The 16,721-nt window shown below is 58.4% G+C and overlaps 1 long non-coding RNA gene across 2 annotated transcripts; it reads right to left on the reverse strand.

Annotated features, from left to right (window-relative positions):
• Window positions 1-8,320: 8,320 nt before the first annotated feature.
• On the reverse strand, window positions 8,321-16,126 carry LOC147913510 (uncharacterized). Of its 2 annotated transcripts, none has more exons than XR_015556469.1 (3): window positions 15,916-16,126; window positions 9,729-9,927; window positions 8,321-8,869 (listed from the first exon to the last, which is right to left on the reverse strand). It is a non-coding gene; the product is annotated as an uncharacterized LOC147913510 (long non-coding RNA). The 2 variants fall into 2 exon arrangements; XR_015556470.1 differs by having other exon boundaries at window positions 10,757-16,126.
• Between the last annotated feature and the right edge of the window lie 595 nt (window positions 16,127-16,721).

A 16,721-nucleotide genomic window follows, 5' to 3' on the forward strand; every position in this document is an offset into this window, starting at 1 on the left:
GCCCTAACATCTTCCTGCTTCATTCCCTAGCGGTCAGGGGGGTCCTGGACGCTGAGAGGCCGGAAGACAAGGTCAAGCTCACATCAGGGTGGGTGGAACCGAGGCTGGAGCAGTGAGCTCTGGGAGGAGGACGATGCCGACTCCTCCAGGTGACCCAGGCTGGAGGCCAGCAGGGCTGGCTCAGGGGATCCTCTGGGCTTGCTGCGTGATCCAGGGCACAGAGGTCTGGACGTGAGCATAGACCCCAGGAATGTCACACAGGGCACAGCGCAGCCCCAGCTGACCACTCCCACCAAGCGCCTAGAACCCATCACTCTGCAGACAGAGGGCGGCAGCCAGGGCGGGGTGGGGGTGGAGACAAGATGGGCTCCGTAGCAGGAGTCAGGCCCTCACTCCCGCACACAGCGTCTCGTGCTGGATGATCTTCTGTCCTGGATGGTCTTCCTGACTCCGCAGCTGTGACTGGAGGAGTGTGGTGTTGCTGGTCGCGGGCGGCCTCTCCGTCACCTGCATGCACACCTGCTGCAGGCAGGAGGGCAGAGGCAGTGGCCTTGGGGTACAGAAGACACCAGAGGCTGGTGGTGCAGAAACCCACCGCCCAACCACCCGTCAGTCCCCATCTGGAGGACAGCCTCTTACACTGCCCTGTCCCCGAGCCTCGGCCTCAGGGGCCGGCGGGGGTCTACAAGGAGGTCATCTGGTCTCTTCTTGGGGAGTGGGGTGGGACCCCACAAAGCCTGAAGTGCGAACTTTTAGACAAGATGCTCTTCTGTAATTGTCAGGTTGGACCTTTATGTAAGGAAGCTCCCCAGGGCTGACAGGGGCAGAAGGGGGCATGCTCGCTGGGGCACCTCAGCAGGAAGGTGAATGTGATGGCACAGCCGCGTCGTTGTACACCCGCCCAAACCCACAGAACGCGCAACACAGGAGCAACGTAATGTCAGCTGTGGGCTTTAGCCAATAAGACTGTATCGATGTGGGGGCATCTCTGGTAACAAATGCCCCACACTGACGAGAGATGTTCCTAACAGAGAAAAGAGCGTGTGGGAACTGGACTTTCTGTGCACAATTTTCTATGAACCTAAGAATGCTCTAAAAAAATAAAATCTATTTTAATTTTTTAAAAATTTGTTAGAAAACAAAGAAGGTGTAAGACGGGCTCAAGGCAAAGAGGGAGAGCTGAGGGAGGTGGCAGGTATGGAGGTGACGAGGCGGAGTCGGGCGGCACAGAACAGGACACGGAGGGAAGGTGCACACACCGTCAGAGGGAGCCGGCGGGGCCGTGACGTCACGGAGATGCTGGTGCTGCACATCTGATCTCGGGGAGGAGTTGTCACAGGGAGAAGGTGGCGGGAGAACGCTCATCATCCAGCCCACGGTGTCCACATGAGAGAGAAGTGGCCCACGTCGCGTGGCTGAGATGCAGGACGCCGGCACCCCTGGCGACCCGGGTCTGCAGGGCCTCCCGTCACCCGGCGGAGAGGAAGGAAGGTGAGGACGGTCTGGCCTCTGTGAGGACACCCTGCAAGTCCCAGGGACACATCCACGGGCTGCAACGAACTGCTGCAGGCATGGGGAGACTGGGGGAGGGGATGGATTGGGGCGCATGACCCCCACTGACCACACAGCCTGGGTCCCAGCCTGCAGGAAGCCGTGTGTCCATGGGTGAAAATGTGCAGGAATGTTATGGATCCGCTGTTATGTATCACCCAGGGAACCGGGGCGAACCTGCAGGATGGGGACCCTCGCGCATCCCACATCCTGCTCCTGTGCAACTTCATCATGCCCACGTCAGGCCCTGGCCACACTTCCTGCTGACTCTGGGACAGTGACACCCTGGGTGCCAGCTGCAGACACCAGCTCCAGCCGACCGAAGTGAAGAAGGGATTTCGGGAGAGGATGCTGGGGGCACTGCTTCTGTTTGCTGGGAAACAGGCCCACATAGACTCCCGGCTCCCTTGCCCAGACGCAGTGGGCTGGAATGGGGTCCCCTCAAAATCACGTTCACCGGGAACCTTGGATTGTGATTTCATTCGAAACTAGGGCCTTTGCAGATGTAATTAAGTCGAGGTCGAACTGGATTAAGGTGGACCCCAGATGCAGCGACTGTGTCTTGGGAAGAGAAGAGAAGGCACAGAGAGGGGAAGACAGAGGCAGAGACTGGAGGGATGTGTCTACAGGCCAAAGGACCCCACCGGAAGCTGGGAGGAGCCTGGAACAGATTCCCCCTCAGAGCCTCTGGAAGGAACAAACCTGCTGACACCTTCACTTCAGACTTGCGGCCTCCAGAACCAAGAAGAAATCAATTTCTGTTCTTTGAAGGCACCGAGTTTGTGGTACTTTGTTAGGGCAGCCCTAGGAAAGTAATGCACCAGCCTGAGTGTGAGGCCCCCAGGAGTGAGACGATGTGTGAGATGGAGGCTGGGAGGATCCCCTGTGACAGACAGGACAGCAAAGGCCTGGTGTTGGGGGAAATGGCTCTGGGCACCAGGGACGCCGGGGTCAAGGAGGACTGAGGTCTGAGTTGTCCTGACTTGCTCTGCCACGTCGACCAGGTGGAACATGAAGTCTTGTGTGATTGTGTAGATTTGTCAAAGACCTCATCACATTGCACTTAAAATTGGTGACTGCTATTAGATGATACCTCGTGAAAGCTGTGTTTTTGTTTTTAAAGAAAGCGACTTTAAAGTTATTGAAATAAAGCAAGCATGATATTGTTGCACGTGGAAGGCAGAATTCTAAAAATCACAACCACCAGAAAGGGAAAATTAAAAACATAGGCAACATCAAAGCCTGGGCAAACATGGAGCGATGGGAACTGGTGTTCTGAAGGTGGGTGTGCTAGTTCCTGGGGCTGCTGTGACAAACTACCACGCTCGCTGGTGGCGGAAAACAACAGGCATTGACTGATAGATTTTTCTCTTTTATTGGAGTGATGGCCACATCACTGCTGGCTCCACCTCGGCATCCACATTGCTTCTGTGTCCCCGTGTGTGTCTCATTATAAAGCCAAGTGCGGTTGCATTGAGGGCCCAGCCGGGGAATCCAGGATAAGCTTCTCCTCTCGAGATCCTCGATCGCGTCGTCTGTCATATAACATAATACCCCCTGGTTCCGGGATGAGGAGCCGCACACACCTCTGGGGGGCCACCATGCCACCCACTACAGTGAGTAGGGGTACAGGCACATCCATCTGGCCTGGAAGAGAATTTAGACCCCCCGGCAGATAGCCCAAAGAAGATTCTTGCAAGAAGAATAAGAGCATGGATCCTCAAAAGCGGGGAGCGTCCCAGAGTAGGGGTTCACTCAGCAATGCAGCTACACCCCAAAGCTGCTGAGTGAGGGGGATCCCCTGAGCTAGCATCCCCACTCGAGCTCTGCTGCCAGGGAGCCAGATCAGGAAGAGGACCAGAGCCAACACATGGGGCCGTGCGGGCGAGAGGCAGCCGAGTTCCACCGGGGGGCGCAGCAAAGAAGGTGGGAAGAACTGGGCAGACTGAACACCACTTGAGACCGTAAACTCCACCGGTTAAAACCCAGCACACGAGTAAGGGCCCATGGCCTTTTCCTCCAGGTCTTGATTCAACACCCTGGAGGCAGGCAGGGCTGAGATGTGAGTAGATCCATCTTCTCCGCCAGTGGTCCTTCTGTCTGTCCACCGGGGCTCCCTCCCGTCCTCTCAACAGCCCAGCAAACTGCCCCAGCTCCCCACTCCCTTCCCCAGGAGCACCCTGGTGCACCCTTCTCCCAGGGCGAGAGGAATATTGGTTTTTTGTTTGTTGTTGTTGTTGTTAGGAAGACTAGCCCTGAGCTAACATCCCATGCCAACCCTACTCTTTTTCGCTGAGGAAGATTGGCCCTGGGCTAACTTCCATGCCCATCTTCCTCTACTTTATATGGGACATCGCCACAGCATGGCTTGACAAGCAGTGTGTCGGTGCACGCCCGGGTTCCGAACCTGCGAACCCCGGGGCTGCCAAAGCAGAGCATGCGCACTTAACCGCTGTGCCACAGGGCCAGTCCCAGAAGAATATTGGAATGCAGCATATTTCACTACTACAAGTGTCCGCAAGAACCATGGGTGCAAAGGTGGAACTTTATCTTATAACTGAAATCATTTTTTCCCTCTCAAGTCCCTGGTCTGTTGGATTCAGCCAACTCAGTCCAGACACTTTCAGTTAATGACCAGTGAGGGTTGGCCGATTCATCCATCCATTCATTCATTCATTCATTCATTCAGTACTTACTGAGCAACCACCATAGCAGGCACTGTTCTAGGCACTGGGACTATGCAGAGAGCAAATAGACAAATATCTTGCTCTCCTGGAGTGCGGATAGTCTGAAGCTCCAGTTTAAAAGTCGGCAGTGGGTGGCGTTCACATCGCCTGTCAGTCGCGCCCCTGGGAGTCCCAGCAGCCCAGCCCCAACCTGCACAGCGGCCAGGTGTTCAGCGCCCAGGTCCCACCTGCAGCCCTGCCGTGGCAACGCCCCTGCCGCCGGAAGCGCGTGGGCCCCGACGCCCCCGTGTGGCCACGAGGAGTAACTGCAGGCCCGTCTTTTCAAGCGTCTTAACAGGCAGCGGTCAGCGCGCAGAAGTCAGCGCCCCGCGATCCTGGCGGAAGCTTGTACCCCGTGTCCCAACACATTACAACCCGCCTGCAGACGCGGCTCCTGGCTCCCGGGGTCCTGGGAGGGGTCCCCACTGGCTCAGAGGCAACTACACTTCCGTCCACCCCGCCCCTCTCTGGCCGTTTCCTCCAAAGCACCAGGCGTCCCGGAGCCCTTTGAGGGCAGGCCCTTGTCTCTGGTTCGTCTCTGGACCGCCGGGGGCATGGGGGGCGGGCAAAGAGTGGGCGCTCAGTTTGCAGCCCCCAGACAGGAACGGAGAACTGCCCAAGTGAGGAAGCGGCACGCGGCCACCAGGGGGCGGCAAAGAGCAGAGGCCGCTGCTCCTGGAGGGTCCTGACCCTGTGCGCTCCACACCCGACCCCGGGACCGCTCCACACTTTTTCTTTAAATTTGATCAAATTTTTAAATAAGACCTGGACTAAAAACGAAAACTGTATAGCACTACCAGAAATGGAAGACCAGCGTCACTTGTAGAAAGAAAGACAACACAAAAGTTGACACTGAGAAGGCAGTATTGTTGCAGATTCTGACTATGCACTGCTGTCCATGTCACGGGGACAAGCCTCCTCCATCCCGGGACTCGGGGAAGAAGAAAGAGCAGTGAGCCTCCAGTTTTCCCAGGGGGAGCTCTCCTGTCCACTCTGGAGCCATTAGGTGGGAAAGGCTGAGTGGTCCCTGAAATGCCTCTCCTCCCCCCTGCCAAGTCTGTGAGTCATAGGCCACAGGACATCCTGCCGGAATGACAGAGACAGTGCCCCTCGAAGAGCTCAGTGATACAGGGCAAGTCCTCACCATCTCCCCTCGGAATTCACCAGCATAGTCCCTGCAAAACCACACGGGTCCTGGAGGGTGTTGGTAACTTCAACCGTAGGCGCCATGCTGTGTGTTTCCTCGGACAGATCAGCACAGTCACTGGCACTTGGAATGTGGCTGTTGACCTGGCGAATGTGTTCTGTGCACTCCCCATCAGAGAAGAGCGGAGCAGTTTGCGTTTCCCCGAGAAGGACAGCAGTGCACACCCACGGTCTTGCCCACGAACATGGAGCCATCCTGCACCCACAGTGGTCTCCTACACTGATGACATCAGGATAACCGGACCCGATGAACAAGTATCTGGTAAGACACATGCCTGCCAGGGGCACAACTCAGTGATGACTTTTTAGGGTACAGTGCTCTGGGGGCGTGCTGAGACATCCCTTCCAAGATAAAGGACAACTTATATGTCACACCTCCTGCCACCAAAAAAGAGGCACAGTGCTCAGTGTCACCTTTGGGTTTTGGAGGCAGAGTATACCACAATAGCAAATTCTACTCCAACCCCGTTGTCAAGTGATAACGCACTTCTCATCTTGCCCTGAGTGGAGCCCAGAACAAGAAAGGGATCTGCAGCAGATTCGGCTGGTACAAGTAGCCCTGCTGCTTGGGCTGTATGACTGGATGCTGTGAAGGGCATGGTCTTCCTGGGGTCTCACAGCCAGTCAGGGTAGTGCTGGCACTGGAACTCTGTGCCCCATGGCTTCTGGCCTACCCAGACCCCCTGAGCATTCAGCATGCAGGATCTCTGGGGCTGGAGCACAGGTGGGGCTTTCTCCCACCTCACACCCCCACCCCAACTCCACACCCCTACTCCAGCCAGGAGACCCATCCCAAGCCATGCAGAAGCCCTCCTATGCCCCCCTGGGCTCCTGAATGGGGCCCCCAGACCCTCCTCTCAGCCTCAGGCATCTGGCTGTTGCAGAATGCTCCTGCTCTCTGTGCCAGGTTCCTCCCATCTGGCTCTGGGAGCCCTGTTCCTTCTTGTGAGGCCTTGGTAATAAACCCTCTGGGCCCTCTGAGCTCTGAGCCCTCCCAGATAGACCCCTCCTTCCTGAGAACTCCACACCATTCATTCATTCGTTCATTCATTCAACATGCCTCTCCTAAGGTTCTTGCCGTATGCTGAGAACCATGAATGTGGACCATAATAAACACCCCTGCCTCGGGGCTGCTGCGAGGCAGCTCTGGAGTCCCTTCCTGGGTCTCTCCAGCCCCTCTGCATCCTCCTACCCCACACCCCCGTGCAGGCACCCACTCCTCGGCTCCCAGCCCTCTGCCCAGGCTGAGCAGCCGGGCCCTCTCATTCTCCCCATTGCAGACCACCAGGGGCACCATTTAAACAGCAGGCCCCGAAGGTAGGCCGCCTCGGGCCGGACACGTGGAAGGACAGTTGACAGTGGGACAGACGTGCGGGTCTGAGGCCTCAGAGCGGCGGGGACGGTGTCTCAGTTACAGACTGGGGCTTGTGAACCGCAGGCGTTGACTTCTCATGGTCCCATGGGCTGGAGTCGAGAGCGGGTGCCAGTGCAGCCCGGTTCTGGGGAGGGTCTTCTTCTAGCTCGCAGACGGCCAGCCGCCTTCTCACTGCATGTTCATGTGGTGGACAGAGTAATCACTCTCTCCTTCTCTTTATGAGGCCGTCCATCCTACTGAATTAGGGCCCCACCTTTATGACTTCATTTAACCTTAATCACCTCTTAAAAGCCCCGCCTCCAAAAACAGTCACATTGGGTTGGGGCTTCAACATAGGGATTTGGGGGGACACAGTTCAGTCCAGAGCAGATGGCACGAAAACCCAGCCACGCCCCACACCTGACTGATCTCGGAATCTGGGCCCCAGCCCTCTCCCTGGGCAGGTTAGTGCCTCAAGGGCAGCAGGGTTAGAACCTGAGGCTGCCCCGAACCTGGGGCGGGAGGGGGCGTCCTGTGGGGTTTCTCCACCACTCCGCTTCGCCAGAATTGCTCCCCAAGCTCTCCTGCTCACACACCCCACCCTGCAAGACCAGCGGAGAGACTCCCCAAGGCCCCTGTGGACCCAGGCCCACCCAGTCTCCCGGCCACAGTTTCGGTCTCAGGCTGGGTGGCCTCGGTTCCCGTTTACCCCTGACCTCGGCTCCTCTTCCCTGAGTCACTGGTCTTTTGTCTTCCTTAGCCAACCAGCTTTTCAGGTTTCGGTGTTTGTCTAATTGTTTTTGATGAATGTTTTATTTATTAAGGTTGCTTACCTCTTCTTGGGCCGTTCTTGCTGATAATATTTTTCTTTCCCCATTTAGAAAAATAGGTTTTTTTTTAATGCATTGCACTTACTGACCCACACCTCAAATTAATCAGATTTAAAAACAAAACAACGTTGGCCGGCCCCGTGGCTTAGCGGTTAAGTGCGTGCGCTCCGCCGCTGGCGGCCCGGGTTCGGATCCCGGAGGAGCACCAAGGCACCGCTTCTCCGGCCATGCTGAGGCCGCGTCCCACATACAGCAGCTGGAAGGATGTGCAGCTGTGACATGCAACTATCTGCTGGGGCTTTGGGGGGAAAAAATAAATAAATAAAATCTTTAAAAAAAAAAAAAAAAAAAAAAAAAAAAAAAAAAAAAAACAACGAAACTCTCTCCCTTGATAGGCACCTTCCTCCAGCTTCCTCTCTGCCCCGTTCCCTGGCTTCACAGCCAGCCAGCTCTGGTCCACACAGGCCATTTCCCCTTCCCTTCTCTCACCGTCCCCTCACCCTGCAGCCCGGCCCTTGACCCGCCACGCATCGCAGCTGGTCTGCTATAGTCACCAGTGGCCCCCGCTGCCCAATCCCGTGCTCCCGCCACAGTCCTCGCATGTCGTGACCAACCATCCTGGCTTGCCTGGAACTGAGGAGGTTCCCAGGAGGTGAGATTTCAGGGCTTTATTATTACTCTTATTGTGGTAAAATACACAGAACAGAAAATTTGCCATTGTAACCATTTTTAAGAGAACAATTCAGTGGCATTTAGTACATTCACAATGTTGTACAACCATCCCCACTATCTAGTTCCAGAACATTTTCATGCCCAAAAGGACACCCCTGGCCCGCGAAGCACTCACTCCCCTCCCCCACATCCCCTGGGAACCACCGGTCTGCTCTCTGTCTCCGAGATTCCCTGTCCAGACGTCTCACACGTGTGGAATCACACAGTGGTGGTCTTTTGCGTCTGGCCTCTCTCGGCGTGTTCTTGAGCTCACCCCCGTCACAGCAGCGTCGGACGTCGTGTCAGGGCTCCACTCCTCCCACGGCCGAGCGGCATCCTGCTGTTGGGATGGAGCACAGCTGTTAAAGCCGTGTACCCGCTGGAGAGCCTGAGGGCTGTCCCGCTCTTGGGCGGCTGTGATGGCAATACCAGGAACATCCACGCCCGCCTGTTTGTGAGAGCGCCTGCTGTCAATTCTCCTGAGTCCATACCTAAGAGTGGAGTCGCCGGATCAGATGAGAAGGACTTGCAATGTTGAAACCAAACTGGGGTTGGGTTGGGTTGGCCGCCTGCCCTCCCAGCAGCCCACATCCTGCTGTTCTGTCCCCAGGGCCTGCCCGCTCTCTCTCCACTCTGTGTCCACTCCTCCACTGGCCCCTCTGCGGAGCCCCACCCCGCCCTGTCAGGGCTGCTCTTCTCAGGTCCTGACTTGGGCCTTCTTGCCCCTGTGCACCGTCTCCTGGGTCATCTCCCCCATCTAGGGTCTTCAGCTACACCTGCACCGCGAGGACGCCCAGGGCTACACCTCTGGGGGTGTCTCATGGCACTCAGCACCCAGCATGCCCCAAACTGGGCTCCTCCCAGCCTCCGGCCCTGCAGCCCCCGGCAGCCCCTGTGGCACTGCCAGCCGCCAGCCGCCCAACCTCAAGGCCGGGGTCACCCTTGGCTTTCCCTGCTCGCCCACCTCCCACAAGTCTGAGTCCCAGATACCTCTCCAGCCACCCACCTCTGGCCCCTTCCCTGTCCAGGCCACCAAAGCCCACTCCCGCTTTCTTCAAGAGTCAGCCAGCGGTCTCCCTGTCCGGCCTGCCCTCTCCAGCTGTTGTGCATGCTCTGTGATCTAACTAGGATGCAAACCCACCCCTGATACTGAACAGCCCCCCCGCCTCCAGAAGACAGTCTGAGTTCCTTGCTGGACCCCCATCCCTGTCCTCCCACCCTGGCCATTCTGAGTCACTCTCCAGTTCCACCCTCTCTGACTGCATACCCTGCCATCACCCTCTGGAAAATTCCTCCCTACCATCCCAGTACCCGCCTCGACTTCGCCTCCTCCAGGAAAGCTGCCCTGACCTGTGGGGGAGTGCGTGGCCTTTCCTCCATCCCCCTGGTCGTTTGCCTCTCACTGCACGGCAAGCCCCCCTTTGCTGAGCGGTCTCCCCGCTGGACTGTCAGCTCTAGGGGCAGCAGGGACTGGTTTCCACTCGTGACGCTTGTACGCCAGTTCTGAGCTGGGCATTCCGCATGAACATGATTGGTGAGCATCTGTTGTCTGAAAAGGAACAGAGAATAAATATGAATTGGAGGCCCCTTGGGGGTTTGAGGTCATTACCTGGAGAAAGCACACCTGGGGTGAGCCAGCATTGCAGCCTGCCAGGTAGGAGCTGGCAGGCAAGGCCAGGGAGGTGGCAAACGTGGCTGTGAGCCCCTGCAAGAGGCCCTGGTGCACAGGCCCCTGGTGCCAGGAAAGACGGCAGGGCTAGCCTTGTGGCAGGGAGTCCGAGATGTGGCTGAGCTGCCCTCTGTGCCTCAGGGCTCTGGGCAGCAGGGCTGGCCCCTCCGAGACTGTCACCCTCCTTGGGGACAGGCTGCTAGGGACCAAGACCTGGCTCAGCTGGGGGGACGCACACCCTTGGTCCTGAGCATCGCTGGAACCTGGAGTCCAGGATGTGGAGACAGAGCACCAGGAAACCAGGAGGGGACACATCATGATGGCCTTGGAGCACGTTGCTCAGAGTGGGGACACGGAGGACACATGCCTACAGATGGTTCTTGGGGTTCAAGGAACCTGCGTTCAGTAACACTGAATTATAGAGTGAGGGAGGCATCTCCATTCCTTGTAAAGTCTTTCTGACTACAGAAAGAAGAGAAAGGCCCCCCTTTGGGCCACCGCAGTCACTTTAACACCTCTCCCAGTCTTGGTATCCTCTCCCCCTCTCCACCCTCTTCTGAGAAGAAGGAGCCGGCAGGGTGCAGAATCTTGGCAGGCAACACTATCCCACCACAAACAAGGAGCGTGGTTGGGTTGGCCCTGCATGTCTACCAGTGTGAGCACAGGGGCTGTCCCTCTCCAGTTGTGACAGCAAGTCTCCATTATTTACCCAGACGAGTGAGCCAGCAAACGAATGACTAGGTCAGAGGGCGAAATCGGCGTGTGCTGTGGCACAATGGGCAGCCGGGGCGAGCAGTTGAACCGGCCTTGTCTGCCGCTGTGGTGTGGGGGGACCAACAGATGCTTTGCTGCATCCGAGGGTTCCTGGGCCGGGAGACGCTGGTGCCACGTGGGAATAACCCGAGCCAGGTGCGCGCGGCTTTCCTGCGTTCTTCCGCCAGGCATGTTTTGAACTCCTCCCCCACCTAGGCACAGGTTGGGAGGCAGACCCCCACAAACAGATGGTTATAGCACAAGCTGGGGGGGCCTCCCAGGGGCTGGGGTTGGCAGGGGAGGGGCTGGGATTCACAGCAGGTAGGAGGGGAGGTGGGAAGGAGGCACCTGGCTGCAGTGTTGGCGCAGGGGAGGGCATGGCGGCGGAGGGGGCCGCAGGAGCAGGAAGCAGTGGGGGGGTTGGGGGAGGATCTGGGCACCGCGTCTGAGGGCCGAGGTCTTAGTCTCCAGAGCTGGCTGCAGTGGGGATAGAGAGGATGGGCGCTAGCAGCGGCTCGGGGTCCTCAGGACACCTCGTTTAGATGTGGGGGGCTGAGTGTGAGGGGGCGCCAGGGGGAGACAGTGGGCCAAGGCTGCGGCTGAGCCGAGGGCTCTGGAAATGCCACCGTGGGCCTGTGCACCTGCAGGGGAGGGGGGCCAGGTATCCCAGGTGCGCCCAGCGCTCCCTCTCACTCCTGCAGTATCAAACACGCTCTCCCACCTGAAACTGGAATAAAAACGAACAAACCCCTCCATGGCCCCACGCAGTAAACAGGGAGGGAGGGGGGAGTGCCTGACCAGTGGAGGGCCCTGGCGAGAGAAGGCAGGCCAGCACCCATGCAGCCTGTCCCAGCCTCTTCCACCTGTCTCGGGGGGCTGGCAGGCCAAATTCTGAGTCAGTGCCCCGTTCTTTCTGCACAGGAGTTGGGGGGACGTGCCAGCTCCACCAGGCAGTCCCTTTATTCGCTACTCACAGCAGGTGGTGGTGATCAGGTATTGCTCATGCTCAGCTCTCTCCTGGCCAGGTCAGAGCAGAAATGGAGACCTGCCCTCTCAGGGTCCCCACTGCCCAGCAGCTGGAAGGGACACACAGCAGCAGGTCTGCCCACCGCCAGGTTCTGAGCATCCAGCCTGGTCACAGCCTCTCTCTTTGGTGACAGTGGCGATTTGGTGGTTGGCATCGACAGGCATCCAATGCCCACCTTCATTTCTCATCTGGGGCATAGAGAAGCAATCCAACCCACGGGGCAGGGGACAGGCTACTCCTTCCTCTCTTCTAAGGTACGAAACCATTGAGCGGACGGGGACTGGCAAGCTTGGGGACCGCTGACCAGGTTTGCACGTGCACAGGTGAGGGGGGCATGACACCTTCATGTGGCCCCAGCATCCCAGTTTGGGGGTGCCTTCTGTGCCCTGTGGGGCCTGACCAGGGGCTGAGGAGCCAGGCGGGGGCTCTGAGGGGTGCCCTAGCCCTTTAGGGTCAGAGGGAGCTTGCAAGGGGAGCCCCTTGGAAGGGAGCTGTGAACCAGAGTCACATAGGGGCACTGCTACTCAGGAACAACTTGTGAAAGGCTCAGCCTGGCGAGGCTGGGCTGCAGGGCGGGAGACCCTCAGAGACTCAGGGTGTGTCCTCAATGCCACCGGAGAGCCCAAGGGCAGCATCGCACTGGAGCCTGGAGGAGGAAGCAGAGGTCACCAGGGCTAGGACGGGGGAGAGAGAGGCTGCGGGGAGAGGACGAGGGGCACCGCTCCAGTGCCTCCCCCAGCGCCCCCCAGCAATCCACATGTACCCCCGAGTGCTAGAAGATGGGGCTCCTCATCCTCTAACGACGGTTCCCAAACTCAGAAGACAGGTCCAGTCCCTCCCAGGCCCCAGGCCTTCCCTCCCTCCAGACTTTTCCACAGCAGCTGCACCATTTTACATAACCACCAGCAATGCACAAGGCCTCCAATTTCTCCACATCCTCCACAACACTCGTTCTTTTCGGGGGTTTTTGTTCGTTTGTTTGTTGACTCTGGCCACCCAGTGGGTGTGAGGTGGTGTCTCCTGTGGTTTAATTTGCTTCTCCCTGATGGCTGGTGCTGTCGAGCATCTGTCCACGTGCTGATCGGCCGTGAGTGTATATTCCTTGGAGAAATGTCTGTTCAGACCCTTTGCCCATTTTGAATCAGGTTGTTTGTTTTTTGTCCTTGGGTTATAGGAGTTCTCTCTGTATTCTGGATATTAACCTCTTACCAGATACATGATTTGCAAACATGGTCTCCCATTCTGTGAGTTGCCTTTTTACTCTGTTAATAGTGTCCTTCAATGCACAAAAATTTTTAATGTTGATGAAGCCCAATTTCTCTGTTTTTTTCTTTGGATACCTGTGCTTTTGGTGTCGTATTCAGGAAATTATTGCCAAATCCAGTGCCACGAAAATTTTCCCTATGTTTTCTTCTAAGAGTTTTAGCTCTTAACGTTTTGAGTCAGTTTTGCATGTGGCATGAGGTAGGGGTCCGACTTCATTCTTTTGCATATGAATCTTCTTCCTTTTTACCCAAGAGCAGCGGCCCCTGCACACAGACCTCCTAGGTGCCCACAGCTTGGCCCCTGCAGGCTCCCAGGGGAACTGGGGGTCTGGCCTTCTCAAGGCAGCTCCTACACAGTGGGCATGTCACCTGGCTCAGTCAGCCAGAATCCTTCCCTGGGGTTTTATATTCACTGATTCTGCACAAAGCCCTCACCCTCTCCAAGCCTCAGTTTCTCCTTTGTTCCCAGGGAGTTCCTCTCTGTCCCCCACTGGAACTGCTGCACTTTGGATGCACAGCAAAGTCTCCAGCACACTGGGAATGTCATGCGAGGTCTGGTCCCGACTGCCTGTTCCAAATCCCCCATCCCCTCTGGCTCACTCTGCCCTAGCCACACAGGACTTTGCTGCTCACCCCACCTCCCGTTCCTTCTGCCCTCTTCCCCCAGCCCTTCCCAGAGCTGGGTGCTGTTCCCCTTCCAGGCCTCAGTGTGGATGCCACCTCCTCAGAGGCCTCCCTGAGCACCCAGTCTAAACCAGGTGCATTAGTTAGCTCTCGCTGCATAACAAATTGCTACACACTTAGTGGCTTGAAACAGAGCACATTTATTATCTCAGTTCCTGGGCATCAGGAGCCCGGGCGTGGTGGGGTCTTCTGCTCAGGGTCTCACAAGGCTGGGGCTGCATTCTCCAGCCCTTGTCTCAGACTCAGAACCTCCTGCAATGGCAGCATTCAGCCTCTTGCTATTGAAGTCCTGAGGTCCCTTCTTTCTTGCTGGCTGTCAGCGGAGGGCCATTCTCAGCTCCTGGATGCTGCCCCCTGTTCCGCGCTATGTGGCCCTGTCTACAGTATGGCAGTGTGCCTCTTCAAGGCCAAAGTCAGTGCTAGATAAATGTTTGTGAACTGACTGATGAGTGGACGACCAAGCGGCCATCAACGAGAATGTGTTTGCAGGGTGCAGGCTGCTCACGGAAAGCTTCTGGACTGAGGATACCAGATCTGAGGTAGCCTTCTGCCCACGCCCTGCCCTCGTCCAACCCATCCTCCAGCTAATGCCCCATCCGCCCTCCACCAGTCTCAACACTCCGCCCAGCATGAGGCCCTTTGGGCCTCACACCACTTTCCACCAGGATGGGAGTTCTCTCTGCTGGCTGGAACTCAGTAACCAGGGCTGAGGGGACACATCTCCTCCATCTCCAGGCGTCCCCTCACCACACACAAACACGGAACCAGGACCTTGTCTGGCGTCTCCTGCTCCACGACCTTCTATGGCTCCCCATGCCCCACAGGATCAGGCCCAGGCCCTCCACAACCACATGCCACATCTGATCTGCCTCCCCAAACTACATCCTTCATTACCCCTCCAAGCGTTCCCCACCCGGCCAGCCCTGTCCTCTCTCTGCCCTTGGCTGTGCCGAGCCCACCTAGACCCCTGCTTCTCCTCTCTTTCCTCCAGCAATGGCCACCACCTGTGGCTGGCCACTGCTATTTGCTGGGTGCCCTCCCCCACAGCCCTGTGCAAACCTCCTGACATCCACATGAGAAAGATGGTGTTGGAACCAGAGGCCTGTGCTCCTCAGCAGGAAGCCGGTTCCTTAAAGGGTAGCTCAGCAGCCAGGTGTGCAGGCCCACCTGGGGCACGTGTTAAAACGCATGCTCCCAGGACCCCTCAGAGCTGCCGAACCAGGGCTGGGGGCCCAGAGAACACGTGTCTCAGACATGATCCTGGTACTCCAAGGATGAGAACTGCAGCTGCCTCGGTGGATGCGCAGAGGGAAGCAGTGTCCCCAGACCAGGCCCATGCTGGGTCACTGTGGGGACCCAGGAGTGGGCAGCCCATTTGGAGTTCAGAGTCTGGGAGAGACTTGGAATTCACATTCTGCTCAAGAGGGCCCGGCCCTCTGGCGTTAGTCACCTGGGACCGCAGTCACTATAGCCAGGCCCTCTCTCTGGGCCACTGTTGACCAGGAGTTACACTAAGCAGACCCCTCCCCAGCCCAGCAGCCGCCACACCCACAAGACGCCCAATCTCAGGGCTTGTGGCCATCCTCATTCTACTCCGCCAGAGTAACAGGATGGCTGGGAGCACATGGAATTCATCCTCTGAGCCCCCGCTGAGAGCACTGGGCCAGATGTGGGCCATGGGACACCAGACCATCAGACCAGGGTCTCTGCCCCTGGAGAAGCCAAAACCCCCGGCCAACTAGGAGACTCTGGGGGAAAGAGGGAGGGAGGGAAATGGAAGGAAAAAGGGAGTTAGAAGGAGAGAGAGAGAGGAAGGTGGAGGGAGGGATGAAGGAGATGGAGGGAGATGAGGAAGAAGGAGTGAAGGAAGGAAGGGAGAAACGAGGAGAAAGATGGAGATGGAGGGGGGGATAAAGGAAGGAGGAGGGAGATGGAAGAAGATGGAGTGAAGGAAGGGAGGGAGGAACGAGGAGGGAGGGAAGGAAGGAAAAAGGGAGGGAAAGGAGTCAATGCAGGGAAGTCGCCTCCGCTGTCCAGCGCCCCCAGCCTGCCCCAGGGGCCCTCCACTGCCGCGCTGCCCCGGCACTGGGGCGCTGGACAATATCCCGGCCTGATCCCAAAGCGCCCCGGCGGGCTGACCTTGGACAGCGCGCTATCCGCACCGGGAGCTGGAGTTTGGGCCCGGAGGCTGGGGGCGGCCCGACGGGAAGGTGCCGGAGGAGGCCGGGAAGGGGCAGCGTCCGCACACGGGCTCGGGGTGGATCGCAGGTCCTGACTGCGGGGGCGGGGGTCCCGGCAGCCCACCCCCATCCCAGCTCCCCTCCCCCGCCCTCAACCCCGGCGCCCCTCCCCCCCGGCCAGCCCCGGGTTAGGGAGCGTCCACACTTCTCCTCCCGTCGGTCGGGCCGGCACTCGGCCTTCTGTGCGGGGTCAGCTCATTGGGCGAATTCGACGGACGCCCCGCCCAGGGCCCCGAACTAGCCAATTGCAAGGGGTTTCACAGGGCGTCGTACTCGGGGGATCGTCACCGTCCTGCGACGCTGCGGAGGGTCTTTAGGCCTCAGTGGTCTTTGCACCCCGGCCCTGGGCCCTAGCCCCCAGGAGATCCCCGGGCCCCGTGCCCGGAGAGGTGCCCGCGGGGCATCCGGGGAGCCCTTGGGGATCTCGGCCTTCCCTTTCCCGCGCGGCTCGCCGGCGTGTCCTCGAGTGGACGCGCGCGTCACGAAGGGGAGTTTGCAGACACTCCCTCACATCGGGGACGCGGCTCCTTTAAGGGAGCAGGTGTCTGGGGCGCCGCCTGACTGGAAAGCCTCCCCCGGGCCGGGCTCCCCGGTGGAGCCCGGGGCGCGGGCGCGCGGCGGCGGGGCGCGGGCAGCGGGCGGCGCGCAGCGGGGCGGGCAGCGCGGGGCTCGGGGCGGCGGCGGCGGCGCGCGGGGCAGGCGCAC

Source organism: Ceratotherium simum, chromosome 26 (assembly GCF_057802395.1).
Source record: "Ceratotherium simum simum isolate JZ-2026a chromosome 26, ASM5780239v1, whole genome shotgun sequence".
NCBI classification, from domain to species: domain Eukaryota; kingdom Metazoa; phylum Chordata; class Mammalia; order Perissodactyla; family Rhinocerotidae; genus Ceratotherium; species Ceratotherium simum.